Raw genomic sequence first — 15,100 nt, forward strand, 5'->3', positions numbered from 1 at the left:
GTTGGCTGCTAAAAATCAGGATCCCTTTATCATGGAGGGAATCCCTGTCCACCCGCCAGAAAAGAAGGAGAACCGGTGTTACTGTACCGCTAGCACCTCCACCCTTGGAACTGTCAGAAGTAGAACCCTTAATCCCCACTCAACCACTACCAAGAGAGGAGGTAGATCCATAGCTAGGGCGGTAGAAGAATTCGTCGAGCCCAGGAATGAACATGCGCGGTCCAAAGTAGATTAGTTGCCTTGGGACGATGTACCCGTAGTTAGTAGTGTCTTTCGTCGTTGTCCACCGGTATTATAATCTTTCTGTTGTATTTTGGCCGTAGCTGTTGAGGTAGTCCGATCGTAGGGAAGGTGACTGATGTGTCATGAATGGGAGAGTGAGTGCATGTATGTTGTACCTGCATAAGGACGTTTGGAATGTGCATTTTATTTATTTTGCTGTGTTTATTGCGTCCATCTACCCTTAAGTTTTGTGAGAAGTGTTTAGGGTTTTCAAGGGTGATATTAAGAGGGTTACAAGAGAAGTTACCATGCAGATGCCAGCAGACCAACCATGATTGGATAACATAGGACACTATATCGACTAATTGTGTATGTCCCAGTAGAACACATGAATTTCTTTAAATCAAATCCATTGTTGGATTTGAATTCCTTGTCCCTTGTTGTGAAAGGAACCCTTATTATTTGAATCTTAGCTTGTAATACTCCTCTTATTCTATGGTCTATGACCCCACCACCTTCATGGCGTGTAAGCTAGTAATAGTTGCCTGGTTAATAGCTTATGGTGCCGCGACAAAACCGAGGGCCCCTGTGGAACAGCTGCCACATGGTGACGCTGCTCAGCATGTGCTGGTATCGAGGTTGTTGACCAAGTACCTTTAGCAAATTACACCGCCATACCACTTTTGCTACAAATATTCTTCTTGAAAATATTCGGGTGTCCAAACATAAAATCCACAACGGGTTGATGAAATAGTGTTCTCTCAAAGTAAATAAGAGGAGGTGGTTTTGGAGGAAGAACGTATGGCATGGTTTTAGTTTACATGAAAGACGGATGTGGTCAAGGAAGGGAAAGAAAAAGAAGAGTAGCAAGGAAACTTAGCCTCGGGTAGTAGGGGGTGATTGGAAAAGCCTGAGTGGACGTCATGTCCCAAGTCCTGTGTCTAGCTTTACCGCACTACGCATGTCGGGTTATTTTGCTATGTGACCTACGGACACCGTCTGTGTTAGGCCCATTGGCACCCCATTCTCATGTGGCCGCAGCATTGTGCCGCACTCGCCGTCTTCATGCACTATGCGTTTCTCCTTTTTCTGGCATCCGGTCGGCTCTTGACCCCACGCTCTCGTTCACATACCAGACCCCCCCTTTCCCCTCCCTTTTTTCTTTTTGGGGACATGGCTGCCCACATGCCTCCCTCATCGAGCGAACCCTCTCTCCTCTCCTTTATCCCCCCCTCCGCTCGCTTGCGCAAGGAGCGCACCATGGCCGACTTTATTCCCATAGCACGAACCGTCAGTGTACCCCATCCACGTCGTCTCCACTTCTAGTGTGTTGTGCCCCACCTCTGTTCTCCACTATAAGATGCCCTTGGTCCGTGTTCTTATTCTCCATTCCCATCCCCTCAAATCCGATGTAGAGCTACGAGATCTAGTCAACATTGTAGAACTAGGTTCGTCAGTCAGAGGTGATGGTGGAATCTAAGAAGAAGAAAGGATCTAGTTTTCGAAGAAGTTCAAGTCTACCTTTGGTTAGTTTGGTCTTAGGGCTCACGATGTTTGATGTCTCAGTCTCCTATTTCTGGATCTGTTGGTCATACGCCATGTTTTGGATAATCATTATCTTGTTGTTTCTCCATTGCCCTCATCTGTCCTGACTTCTGGATTAAGCCTTGGTTGTATTAGGTTGCTCTTAACCATGTAACTTTAAATCCCAGTGTAATTTAGCGTTCGACATCATGTAATCTTTCATGTAATTTTAGATTTACGAAATGTAATCATGTTTTCCCCACTTATGATTCTTGCTCCGAATCTCAGGATGGGATTCTTTTTAGGGGGGGTTGGTTGTAACTCATCTGGTGTTATGAGCTCGCTTAGCACTGAGATTATGGCTGGAGAAATAGATCTATAAGTATAGTGAGTTAGTTTAATCAAATGCGATAATGAAAATTCTAACAAGAAAATAAGAAAAGTAGTTTTAATTGTTGGCACGAAAAGCAATTTCTATAAACTAGAATAAAACATAACTTGTATTTAGAACTTAAATAAAAATTGAAGTACAAGTTTTGTAGATGAAAATGCAACATTAACGTTTGGGAAGTAAATGTTGTTAATTAGTGTTCTTGGAAGCTAAAAAATCAAATTGGAAATTAAAAATTGCCCTTTTCGTTGAATCAGCAAAAATTTGAAGTTGTGTTGAAAGTACACTTTTTGGCGATTTTTAAAATGCAAAATAGTTAAATGACGCCCTGATGTTTTGGTTCTATTGTTTGGCATAAAGTGTGTGCTATGTCGTGAAAGGGTTGTTGGTGAAGTTTGGTAAAGTTTTTACCATTTAAAAATTCAACTAAAAGTGCTAGGGAGTGTTAGTTCTAACTGGAACCTTGAATTCCTTTTAAGTCTAAAAAGATGACCGACAATGCTACTTCGACATTTAATTATCCACAAAATTTCCAAAGTACCAATTTCATGTTTTTCCACCATCAGTTGCGTCGAAATGAGTACTTGAGAATGGTGTAGATCGGGGTGGCAATGGGTGTCACGGCACTCTCGTAGAAATTGCCTAACTTTGTTAGAACGCGCTACGAATTCAATATGGTGCTCATTCATAAACCAGCGTTCAGCATCATTCACAGTCGTTCATTTCACCAACCATGGCCTGCTCAGTCCTTGCACGTATTGCCGAGGGGAGCACATGGCTCTGCTCCTACCCGCGTCCTTGGCATGTTGCCTGTCTATTGCCTCGTGCGCCATTAAGCCAAGACCAAGCTGTTGTCCTCGCCTCTGCTCTCTCTCTCACACACACACACTCTCTCAGCCCCTCCCTCTGCTTGCCTCTGCCGAGTCGAGCGCACACCATGGCCACTATAGCAAGCTGCTGCTCTTGCCCTTCCCGCTCTGCTTCTCCCTCTACTGCTCACAAACACCATGGATGACATCGATGTTTTACCGGCCGCGCTCTACCCACCGCGAAGACCCTGGCCACACACCATCGCCATGAGTTTCGTGCGGACCTCACACATCTCTCTGATCGACCCTCACCAACCACTGTGCCCCACCTGCACCTCGCTGCTCTCGTGGCCTCTACACGCCGCCGTGTGCGTGGTCAGCCCGCTACAAGCGCCTACGGCCGCTCCCATCGCCAGCCATTGCATGCACGAGCGCACCTGAGCCCGTGTTGCCCCACGCTGATCCACCTCCACTACCACCCCCCATAGCACCCCCATCGTGGTTGCGCCATCATCACCGATGCGGCTGCCTACGTGCGTGCGTGGCCAAGGTGCCTCGGGCCACCCTTGGCCATGTCGCCAGCGCCCATGTGCATGGCCGAGTCTGCTGCTGCTCCTGTGCCGCCTGGCCGGTACCCCTCTAGCAGGAATTAGCCAGGAGCAGCCATGTACCACGCCGCCATGACGTGCCCACGTGGCCAGGCCATCATGCCTCGCCTCTGGCCGAACCATGCCCCTTCAGAGCCATGTGAGTCTAGTGATGCTTCGGTGCCTCTCCTTGGCTCGTGCCATTGCCAGCAGCGCCGCTGCTGCCAGCCGGCTCACCCGTGTACTCCTCTACTCTGGTGAAGAGAGGGGGAGTATGTGTTCAAATAGAAACTAGTCCAGGGTTTCCAAGGTGAATCTCTTAACTCAAGTAAATAGTGTTGAATAGAGTCTTTGAACTACGAGTGGAAATAGTAAGAGGTACAGGGGCCTCGGCGCAAATTGGTGTCGCCGTCGTTGGGCTCCCCACCACGGGCTGGCCTGCTCGCACTGGGCTACGGCCTGCCTGCCCGCCTAGGCTGCCCACGCCCATTGTCGTCGTGCTATGGGCCACGGCCTATGGCCGCACGCGCCTCGCCCCCATCTGGGCCATGTCTCCACGTGGGCCGCCGCGGCTGCGGGCAGGCCGCGTAGCCCAGTCCTAGAGGAAATTTCATTTTTTTTCTTGTAGAAACATCAAATCCACCAAAAAGTGTAGAAAAATCAATAAAAATGCCAAACCAATTTTGTTAAGTTTCTAAAATCATGATCTATCTGATAGGGTATTTCGTTCGCATAGGTTCTATTTGTTTTTAGGGTTGCTCTAATTATTTTAACATGCTTAATATTGTTAAGACATAAACTTATAGGAATTTCCATGATAAATCGATGATAGTGTTAGCTCTAAAAATTTTGTAGTAGGTTAGAAGTGTTATCAGGTATTCTCGATAAAAAATGTGTAGTTGTAGAGTAATTAAATTGCTAAGATAGCAAATGAGCCCTAGTTTGAATATATAGTAAATCAAATAAGGAAATGACACCTTTCTCGACGATGTTAATACGTAGATTGGTACGTTAGTCATTAGAGTTAGCTTGTTAGTTCGTAGTATGTACTCTGTTTTAAGAGTTCTTGTTGCCTTGTTAATTAACTGTTGCATCATCTCTGCATCGCATTGCATATCATAATAGGAACGATGGTGGATCAATGGTATCAAATGGAGTAGCTGAAAAGATGGTGCTAGGGATTAGGTCACAAAGATGGAATACTAACTTTTGATTTTCTATCACCCAGGCAAGCCCCGATGCATAACCCCTACTTTTCTGCACTTTATATTATGTTTGTGCATTAAGTTTTAAGGAGTTGAATGAAACCCACTTGCATATATATATCTTTATCCTATGAGTCTTACTAGTATGACAGGATCATGTAGATTGCTATGCTACAGGACTCCGATAGAAGTCGAGTGATTGTCTATCACTCGCGAGAGATAGGAAAGATATTAATATTGCTATTATATTGTTATCACCTAAAAAATATGAATGATAATTGGAGATCGGGCAGAATGGTACTTTGGATCTGGACTTGGTTTGGCATTCGAGCGAGGCTCGGATTGCATTTGTTCTGCCTATGTCGGTTAAGGACCGGCCATTGCATTGGGTTCTAGGCAGGTCACAGACTTATTATCCTGAACACATACTTGTGTATGGGCATGGGAAAGCTCATTGCTCTCTTATCATGAGTTCTAGCTCTTTCTAGACCGACTGATTGGTCATGCTTGATGGTGGAGGTCTAAGCACCGCACTAAGTCCGAGACTCAGGCGTGGGGGCTTGGAGTCCAAGTTTGGATGGGGGCCTGGACCCCGTGATAGGAGGGTAGTGAGTTGGTCCTGCTTGTGCCTGAGGTACAAGCGAGGCGTGTGTTTTAGGGTACCCAGCTAGGATACATTGGTTCACGAATCGCCGGGCAATCCGGTATGACTTGTCTATAGTCTAGCAGTGTAGTAAGAACTAGAAGATAAAAGATGGTAAAATGATTCTGATTGCTTACCACCTGCTTGAAAGTAGCACAGGTGCTTACATAGAATGGTTAGTTAATAAACTAATGCTGACTGCTAATAAAATTGAATATAAGGACGCACACTTAGTAATGCTTCCTGCAGATGCAATAAACCCACAAGCCAAATACCCTTACATATCCTTAGAGTCTTTTGTTTTCTCCTATCGGGTAAATCTTGCTAAGTACTCAGAGTTTTATTTCCCCCTATTGCAGGTGACAGGCGGATGCTAGAGCTGACTCTTGGGTGTGGATTCCTCCTGGTGGGCTCAGAGAGGATTCCTTTACGTTGTGATCATAGTTTTTCTTTATAACTCTCGCTAAATTATTTATAAATAGAAGTTTTATAATCTGTTGTCATAGTTTATATATCAATGCTTCATCATGTCATGAATAGATATTTATTTCCGCTATAACTCTGATCACTTGTTTATATTCCGCTGTTAAATTAAATTGTTCATAACTCTGATAACATGATCATATTCCACTATTATAAATGATAAATATTATACGCTGGTGTTGCATGAAAAGGGATGTAAGAAATGGCTAAAATGTTGTAAGCTTTATTCTCTTATTTGTGATCCTGATGGAAAAATGTGGATTTTCAGGTTCTTTCTTGGGGTGTGCTCGACGGAACTGCATAATTTAGTGTCCTCCCTTGAGTACTTAGTGTCTAATGGAAGACAAGTACTCTTGGGAGGTATTAGATTAGGCGGTTCTGCCACAGGTGATATCAGAGCATAAATGAGAAAATAAAGCTTCAGAACCTATTTCTAAAATAAAACTTAACAACAAATACTTTTCAAAAAGTTAGGACATTGCATGCAAAGTTATACAAGTAGCCCTATAAGTATGGTTATGTATCTAGGATAGATAGCACTCTACTGACTTAGGTAGGCTTAATCAATTTTTCTGCCGGTACACTGACCCCGAGTATAGTCCGATAGTATCGACTAGCTACGGGGAGAGAACGATGTGCCAAAAATCTTAGAACGGTTGCCCTATATATTGGCAACAGTAGAAGGACGTATAGGATGTGCATTCATGCATATCCTGTTTGTGCATTGTAGTGCATGTATTGCTTACGGATACGCTATCCATAGGTGTCACGCGTGTCATATGGTGCATGACTGACTCGTTCCTGTTCTAGAGTTAATGCTAAACTGTGGCTTCGGGCTTCACGTCGCCTGTAGTTCACGCCTGTCGTGACCCATGTCTCCCCATACTCTTTCCTACGCTCTTGTCGGGCCCTTGCCCTATAGTCGTACTAGTCATTAATGGCCTCGGACATCGCTTGCCTTGAACGCGTGAAAATTTTGGTCAATTCATTTGTAGTGATCCTATGCAAGAACCTTGGTGGACCACGCTAGGACCACTGACCGCTCTGCCATTATAAGCAGGGCCTGGCCTAGCCATTGGTACCACCACTTGGTGCACTTTAGCTCACCTAGCTTTTTTGTTTGAGCAAGCTTTTCGCTCATTCCTTCCTTGCAACCACTGCCAGGGATGGCAGGAGCCTGGGTTAGTAGTTACTACCTAAATGTTGAGGATTTTCCTAGAATCCTGCATGCTACCCTGCAAAAGCTTGGAGTCAAAGATCATCCTGAGTATGAGGGCTATGAGTATGAAAAGCATGGCACAGAGCGGTGTGAGGTTACCGTCTACATTGGGAAGAGTGAAGAGTTCCCCAAAATCATTGAAGCCTGGAATGTGATCGCAACTGGGTTTCGCTTCGTCGACACCTATCAGGTTGTGGCTCACAAAGCCTTACGGTACCTTTGCCAGATCTATGAAGAGCCCATTGCTCCTACCCCCATGAGGTTCTTTCCACCTTTGGAAAAGAATCAATGGGCATGGAGGGCTCACATGGAGGTTTTGCAAGGGCGGGATGCGCAAGAAGATAGTCCTACCGTGGTGCACTTGACCACGTACCTGCTTGCTCTAGATGAGCAGTATGACCGGCAAGCCTCAGAGCTAAGGAAGTGCCTCCGGTGAGCCAAGGAAGCCGAGATCTTCTCCTGGGAGGCATTAGATTAGGTAGTTCTGCCACACTTCCTCATCCCCCTCCTTGTCCTTTTACTACAAGTTTGCAAAGTGAATTCAAATTAGATGTAGCAACCAGCATATTTTAGAGCAAGCAGACAATAAACATACCTCAATTTTTAGTTTAGCCACAACATTAGCTAAAGCCCCAACCTCAAGATCACTCACAATTGATCCAACCATTTTAGAATCTGAACAAAAAATGAGAAAGGAAAATAAACAATGCATTATTCTACTATAATTATAAGTGTGTCTAACTAAAAAACAGATAAAATGAGCACCTTTTCTTGCGGCAGCAACCCAATCCTTTGAGCAAATTAATGCATGTACCATCTCAGGATCAAGACAACTATGATAGGGATCAACAACACGACCAACAGCACTAAAAGCATACTCGAATGCTACTGTCAACCCATCTCTAGCAACCAAATTGAGAATATGGTAGGCACATCGAACTTGAAAAAACATCCCATCACAAACTAGGGAACTATTAGCATTCTCTTTCAGATCTAAAATTATATCGTTGACAGCCACTTCATTTGAACTAGCATTATCCAAAGTCAAAGCAAACAGTCTATTTTCAATGTACCATTTAACCATAACTTCAATGAATGACTCAGACAACTTTGCACTAGTATGCCTTTCTTTTACATTGAAGAAACAAATAATTCTCTTTTGCATACGCCAATTACCATCTATCTAATGAATAGTAACACACATGTATCCTTTATTTTTGCATGAGGTCCACATATCCATTGTTGCACTAAAGCGGCACATGATAGTTTTCAAGTGTGCATACAAAGTTTCCTTTTCTTCAAGATATTTGTCCATTATTTCTTTCCTAACAGTGACATGGGACTTTATTGGAAAGCCAGGACGGAGAGATTTTATGAAATCAACAAGATACTCATGCTCAACTATATTGAAAGGATATTCATGCATGGTTATTGCCAAATTCAATTTCTTCAAGCTAGCTTCTTGGTCATATTTGAAAAGTTGAACATGAGCATTTTCACTACCAGGTGTCGACACCAAATTTCGTCTTGTGCTGAGGACACACGCAGCAAGCCGGAATTTGCCCATGTTCTGTGTCGAACTTCTTGGTCATAGATCCGCCTAGCTTCAGCGTAGGGGTAGTCGATCCTACACAATCCTCCCAAGGCGTGCTAGTCAATTTGACCCTGCAATTGACAAGGAGAGAAAGTTCATCAGTAATTAAGGGCGGAACTTGCCGGTGTTGCCAGATAGTTTCGAAAGTACGACTATGAGAGCCGATATAGAAGGAAATCGGCTAAATAGCCGATCCCAGTATATTCATGAGAATAAGTTAGTTAGAGCTTATGGGGTTGTGTAAGAAGAATCAGTTATCATTCAGAATAAATATCATTTAAGCAAACATTAATCAATGTCAATAAGATATCGATGATGGTCGGTTTATACTAAGCCAATGATTGCAAGTAACCAAACTCCTGTTTATGTAAAGAAATAATTCAACACCACTCAACCATCTAATAAAGATAAATCTAATGAACATGTTAGATCTCATCTATCGCTATGACCAGTGGGGCATGAGGCAGAATCATGCAGGCCATAGAAACAACAATAGACTCGATGACCCTAACTCATTACTAATATCAGTGGGGCATGAGGCAGAATCATGTAGGCCGTAATACAATAACAAGATCATGGGGCTAACATATCTTTCAACTTATCTCTACTTCAATGGTCTCATAATGTGATCTGTTCATGAGAGCGCTCGATATCAGCTAAACAGACGATTCAGGCATAGCGCACAGTTAAGGTCATGCCTTCTCAGGAACGAATCTATCAACTAACGATCCCCACTCCACGGTGCTAACAGTGGGGTGAGAGGCAGAATCCCATAGGCCATCATAACGGGCCATGGAACGATTCTCGCCAACCAATAGATCTACTCAAGATCGAACATGCCTTAACCGCACACTATGCACGATTAAGATTGATATAAAATAGCTGATAAAAACATAACTCTTCGTTTAAGGCATAGATTAGATCAGTTTTAGATTAGCAAACAATGGGTTAAATAAGTTATAAGGCCGATCCAGATCAATCTCAATCGGGCAGAGTGATATTGTTGTAATTAGATAAACAATGAAAGCAATAAGCAATATCGGTAACTTAATGAATCTACCAAAGACTGCCATTCAAAGGTAGAGCCGATAACTTGACCTCGATCTAGTTCAAGCGATGGGGTGTGAGGCAAAATCACACAGGCCATACTTGAACTAAGCAAGAGTCGATAACTAGCCTATACCAGAATCGTAGTGGGGGTCAGCCGGATCGATGCAGCCATACGAATAGAGGTATAAACCATGGCGGTACTTATAGACAAGCAGTGGTGGTCGACCGGATCGATGTAGCCGTACTCGCTGAAGAACTTGCCGAGATCTACTCTACTCCTACTCCTAAGGGGTGGCCGAAGCCGAAAAAAGTAAATTGACTTGTATTTGATTGATTGATTGTCTTTATAATAGTTGGGGTTTGGTATTTATACCCGGAGTCTAGACATGAATCCTACTCGAGCATGATTTGTTACAATCTTTGGTATGAAAGAAATATTCCTATCTTAAGATAACTTGGACTCTAATATTTCCCCTTTTGTAGAGTCCGATATGTATCCTTTTGACGCCAGTCATATCCCATCATCGTCATCTACTGATGTCATTTGGAAAGAATCGATCCAGTGTCACATTCGATCCAGCAGATATCAACCTTTACTCCATCGACTCCTTGATTGGCATAATTCTAGAAGCCTGCGAGTTCCCGCGCTCTTCTCCCAAATTTTGGTGTAAACACATGCCCCCCAATTTTGGGATAAAATGATTTTATCCTGAAATTCTAGTTCACTGGTTTACCACGCTGCAACTGCACTATCCGAGATATACGCGTGACTCCTGACTCCCCGGCCCGAGTTCTATATAACATCCCAATAGTATCTTTTGCAATCCACATGGCCTGTTTGCTTTCTCCTTCCTTAACCAACTCCAACAGCCGACGCCATTATCGCCAAGGCCTCAAACCCTAGCAAATCCATCGTTCCCTCGAGCCATCTTTCAAGCTACCTTTGTCGGATCCGAACCTGCTCCGATCATAATGGCGACCAACGACCACATTCCTAAGGTATGTTTCCAAATTTTCACTCTCCAAGTGCCGGCCGTTACCCTGTATTCCTTCTCCTCTTGAACTTACTTTATTTGATTTCTAGGAAATGAGGAACGAGATCTTGATTTCATCAGCTATTGTCCATAATGCTTATTTCCTCGGTCCTATGGGTGATCCTGATCCATCCGATTTTATCCGCCAAGAAACCAACCAGATCCCCTTTAAACAGTCGGCAGTAGATTCATCTTCCTAGAACAAAACTCCCTTCAGAAACTGGCCCAAAGCGCCTAAGGGATGGAGAAATTAGTTTTGTAGGGTATCCACGAAAAAGGGCAGAGACTGGGAGCTTTATGATCTAAACCAGTGCTTAACACTTTTGTTGTCTGAGATGGAGAGGAATGATTCACTCTTGATCTCTGCTTCTTATTTCTGGTCTAATGCTCTGAATGCTTTTATTTTTGGCCATAGCCCAATGACCATTACCCTGGCCGATGTGTATATGTTGACCGATCTTAGAATCACTGGACCAGTACAACCTTATGAGTACTTGGGTGATGGCTCCAAAAGATTGGCCAAGATAGCAGACTACACCGGATGGGCAAGTTACATTCTGAATCATGTTCAAGATGAATCATCTGTTAGCGATCATGAATACGTGGCCTTTCTGAATATGTGGTTGGAGAAATTCGTCTTTTGTGGGTCGTCTTGTGGTCCGACTTACAATCACAAACTTATGGCGGAGCACCTGGCATTAGGCAAGGGTATCCCTCTCGGAAAATATCTTCTAGGAGCTACCTATCATCTGATGTACCAGGTGGCTGCCCAATTACTGAAGAATGAACCAATGCAGGCTATTAGCGGCCCTTGGTGGCTGATACAGTTGTGGCTCAATTTATACATGCACAAGATTGTAAGGCCTGATCTTAGAGACTTGAGCTTTCCTTCCTCTACTTTTGATGAAGAATATAGAGGCAGAGGAGGAAGAACTCGACAGTGTATGAGCTATGGTGAGGCTGCATCGGCCATAACCATTGACTTCGATGTTGGCCACCTCTTCAAAAAGTTTTACAGAGGGTTTGATGCGGTCGTCCTGACTTGGCTACCTTATAATGAGGATGATGAATTGACTTTTCCATTCACATTCCGATTTGAATTCGGCTGTTCAGACGAGACGATGGCTGCGATCTTCAATTCCTTCATCAAGCCCTGTGTTCTCCCAGCTGAATTTCATCACGGTCGTGGCAAGATGATTAAAGGTTCCTCCATCCCAGGCAATCCTCCAACTTATGAGTTTTACAACCCTTCTTTTGTGGCCCGCTAGTTTGGTCTTGGTCAACTTCCTCCTTGCCTGTTCTTTAAGAACATTCTGAAGCCGAGAGAAGATATCAGTGATGTGGTGGAAGCTTCCAGAGTCTTTCGATTGGGATCAGACCTTCCTTCCTTCTCCTTGCATGACTGGGTCAGGGTCAGCTTTTCTTCTAGTCTCTTTGATTCCTGGTGGTAAGATTGGCGTTCCCATCTCTTTTGTGGATCAGTCCACCCTTTGTGCATAGCTCTGGATGGGGAATTCACTTCTGATAGTGAGGTAACCTATCATTCCCTTTTTAGAGAGATCATTTTGGTGAATTCTCTTGCCAATTTCTCTAAAATGACCCTTTTAGGCCATCAAATTTGATCCTCCAAGCCTGGATAGGAGAGGGCGTTCTATAGATTACCAGCCGCCATGTCCAGTTTTAAGGATGGGATCAACTGCACCTTCCCTGAAATAATTGATGAGAACCCATGCTGCTCCCACGATCATGACATGTCAATCCCCAAAGCACAAGGCGATTCCAGGGCAACCCAGAAAACTACCACTGGGAAAAGACTTCGTAGAACAAGACCATCAGCTGCTCAGGTAAACAGTTCATCTTCTTTTCAAAAATGAGATTCAATTACTGATTTCGTTCTTTCTCAGCTATCGAGCATTGCGTCCCAACTTGCCCTGGGTGCGGAACTGCTGTCTCAGGCATTCGACTCAGCACTAGCTGAACCTCCATCGGCTGATCCACGAAAGGAGCCAATCTCGATTGAAACAACCGATACTTCCATAACAGCAGAAAACATGAGTTTTATCCTTGACATTCAACTTCCCGATTTATTTAGTTTTCCATTCTTTATTCGACTATTCGTCATGCTAGATACTCTCTGAGGAAACACCTATGCAAGAATAGGAACCTTGCAGTTCACCTACCAACAACGATCTCACTGACGCTAGGAACAACTCTGTTGTTGATACCCATACTGCTGATTCTCTAATTCGGCATACACTTGATGGTGAGGAAACTATATGCTTTGTCCATTTCTCTGCAGCGAGCATAAATTAAAATCCTTCCGATGTTGCAAATACCGACATTGAGATTTCTAAGCCGATTCAACTAGATATTACTGGTGTATCATCAGCTACTCCCCTTCTTCTGACAGAGGCTACTACAGAGAAGGTACTATACCTTTTCACCATTCATTCTGCGATAAGCCGATTCAAATCTCTTAATCAAGACTTCCCCTATCTATAGGCACTCGATCCTTCAGCCTAGAGTTGTTCTTTCAATCTTGAGGAGTATTTTGATGAAGACAAAATTAGATCATCAGCCACTTCCTTTGCTGAATCTTTATCAGAGGAGACTAGAAATCGGCTAAAAGATATACTGCCCATATTTGAGAAGAACATAGCCGATTTGGTCCAAGACACTGAATCAATACAGAAAGTCTTCTTGACCATTAAGGGTGATCCATCTCCAGCTCTCTCCAAGGTCTTGTCGTATTTGCCCATTTTCGAAGATCAGGCCTTGAAGGCGAAAATGATCTAAAGGAACTTGTCCAATCGTGAAGCCTTGCTGGCCAGAAGGGACTCCAATAGGCAAGAAGTTAAAGAGCTGACGCAGTCGATCGATGCTTTAAAGAATTCTTCCCTAAGGACCGATCAAGAGTTGTCCCAACTAGAAGTCAAGCGTGCAGAACTTGAGAGGGAGCTAAACAATGTGAAGGCTGCCATAGATTATCGCAAGTCCATTCTGGTCCAAATACCCGATGTCATCAGACAGAAGAAGTAGGAACTGTTGGCCAAGGTAAAAGAGAGCAGAACCATCCGTGATAGCCTTGAGAACGCTTCTAGAACAGCTGAAGAATACGAGCACAAGGTTACAGAAGCTAATACTATTCGGCTTGCAATTTTAAAAGTCATTCAAGATATTCTGGGCTTGTAATTTGTAGGTTAACATACATGCCTTGTGTACGATAACCATACTTGTCTCGTTGGATTTTCTCTTTTCGGCTGAAGAGCCGATTGAAAACAGCTGATTTCATATTTGCGACCCAATTGATCCCAAAAACGTGGCTTAAGAGAGCCCCTTGATCTTCTGCCTTTAATCACCCAACGCCGCATTTTCTTTGGTATTAGCAAAGTGACGCTCCGCCTTCTATTAATGGTGATTACCCTTTGCACTTTCCTGAGGTGTCCACCTCTTTGCTTCGTGGCTTCAAATACCGGCCGAGGGTTTTGACCTTAAACACATCTATACTGGCAACTGCTCCTGTTCCTTTGCATCTCTCCGCCTTCAAGCCCCTGTAGCAGTTTCCTCCCCTTCCTATAGATCCAATCGATTCCATGGCCGACGAGGATAACCGCGGCAAGCGTGTAGCGGGGGAGACCCTGGAGGAGAACATGCCTGTGAGCCAGTGCCTCCGACGCATGAGGTGAGATTGATGTCTTCTGCTTATGGCGACAGTCCATAACTTTCTATTCATAGGGATGAACTTTTGTTTCTAGGTTTGTTGTGAATGACAGACTTTGTCCTCTTCCTAGGGCTGGTGAACCCTTCGATGCTGCGTCTTCTGCGCTAGCTTCATCGTCGAATTCCTCTGATTCATATAATGGCGATGATGCCCGGTGCTTCCTCTGGGAGTGGAGGGCGGCCCAGAACCGCTACTCTGAGGTGACCCGAGAGAACAGCTAGCTCAAGATTCATCTCGAGGCTTCTCAGGCCGCCCTTCACGCGGCTGAGGAGGAGGCCAGCGCCGTCCGAGCGCGGCTGGCCAAATCCAGCGCCATGGTGGCGGGTAAGATGAATCCCATGAAGGCTTTTGTTCTGACTTCCATTATCTTCATCTTGACCGTCTTCTTGTTCTCGTGATTGTCAGCCTTGACAGCGTAGTTGGAATCTTTCCAACTGGCAGAGAACGCGACCGTAGATGCTATCAATGCCCGGGGTTCCTCCATCGATGCTCGTCTCTAGGACATCTCGGTCCACGTTCGAGAGATCACCCTCCATGGCATTTGTCATGGTGCGGCAGTGGCGCTAACCGCGGCACAAGTCCAAACGGGGTACGAGCTTCACGCCCTGGAAACAGGTT

The sequence above is a fragment of the Miscanthus floridulus genome, chromosome 8 (assembly GCF_019320115.1).
Source record: "Miscanthus floridulus cultivar M001 chromosome 8, ASM1932011v1, whole genome shotgun sequence".
NCBI classification, from domain to species: domain Eukaryota; kingdom Viridiplantae; phylum Streptophyta; class Magnoliopsida; order Poales; family Poaceae; genus Miscanthus; species Miscanthus floridulus.